We start from the raw sequence: 1,645 nt of genomic DNA on the forward strand, positions 1-1,645 counted from the left end.
TTTGCCTCTTTCCTGTCAACCCAAACCCAAACCTCCCATGACCAGCTATTTCCTCTTAACTCAAACCCCCCATGACCAGCTCTGCAATTAACTCTCTCTCTCTCTCACTCTCGCTTTGCTATTCAAATTTTTTTTTTTTGGAGTTTTTAGTGATTCAAAAGACTTGAATTTGTATCATAAATTCATGAAGAGAGAAGAGAGAAGAGAGAGAAACGTTTAGGGAGGGAGAGAAGAGAGAAGAGAGAGAAGAGAGAAATAATGTGGAAATAATATTATATTCAATAATTTAGTGTGCTACAGTGAATAGCAATATGAAGATATTCACTGTAGCAGTTAAGGAATAATAGCTAATATGAAGCTATTCTGTTGGAGCAAAAAAATGGCAAAAATAGCTAAATGTAGCTAATATCTTTTTTTTAGCTATACTGTTGGAGATGCTCCTAATGTACTTGTTTCCTTTTTTTAAGTTGTACTAAACTGAAGTGTTAATCTCTTATTGGATGACACAAAAAAAAATAAATTTATGCCACAATCACATAAAAGCCACTCTAATTTGAAATACTTTCGTTAATTTTATTGTTTTTGTATATACTTTTATTTATTTATTTATAGATTTTTGTATATACTTTGGGATGTGGGTAACTCTTTTTATTTATTTTTTAATAATAATTTGCTGACAAGATTAAAGCACACCAATCCCCAAGATTTTTATTTTTATTTTTATTTTTATTTTCTTAATATTCTCGTATCATATAAATAATAAATTGTAAGAAAATTATAAAAGAGTTAAGGAAAAACAAATATATAGCGCGAATGCAAATTGATTTGAATACGATGGGGGGAGCAACGCAGGTGGTACGTGGCGTGGACGCATCTCATTCTGCTATGGGAGGTGTACTCCTTCTTCACGCTCCTGGAGTTCGGATTCTTCCGGGGACTCCCGGAGAACCTCTTCCTCCTCGACGTCGCCGGCCAGTTTTCATTCCTCATCGACATCGTCGTCCGCTTCTTCGTCGCCTATCGCAACACCCACTCCTACCGCATGGTCTACGACCGCAATCTCATCGCCATTCGGTACCTGTTTTCTTCTTTTCCTACTTTTAATCTAGGGTTTAGGGTTTAGAAATTGGAGGTATATACGAAATTAACGGGGAGAGAGAGATAGAAATTGGAGGATTGTCCCATGTTTGGTTGATGAGAAAATTGAAGAATTTGACTAGATGATAGAAAGTATTGCAAAATATTCTTGTGCATTTCTCTTTTATTCCAGTGATTTACTAGTAACAGTAAAAACATAAGAAGACAAGATCCTCTTCATTAATCAAACAAAGAGATGTCTAAATTAGATTTTACACTATCCGAGGATGCATAAAAAAATAGTTTTTATCTGTATTTTACTACAAATGGAAAGCAGCATCCTATTCGAGAGGGCTTTTACGGATTTGACGTTAAAGTCCACTGATTCTCTTGGTCGCCGTAATCTTACTGCTGTAAATTCTGACATATAATGCACGCACCCACCAAAGTTAGCGGAATAATAGAAGATAACAATACTATATAAACGTAGTTTTCAATCCTTTATATGTTCACTCTGTCAAGAAAACAAGAAATAGATCGAGCGAGCTCTGTTTAGTTTTGGAAGATC

The sequence above is a fragment of the Corylus avellana genome, chromosome ca6 (assembly GCF_901000735.1).
Source record: "Corylus avellana chromosome ca6, CavTom2PMs-1.0".
Classification (NCBI taxonomy): Eukaryota; Viridiplantae; Streptophyta; class Magnoliopsida; order Fagales; family Betulaceae; genus Corylus; species Corylus avellana.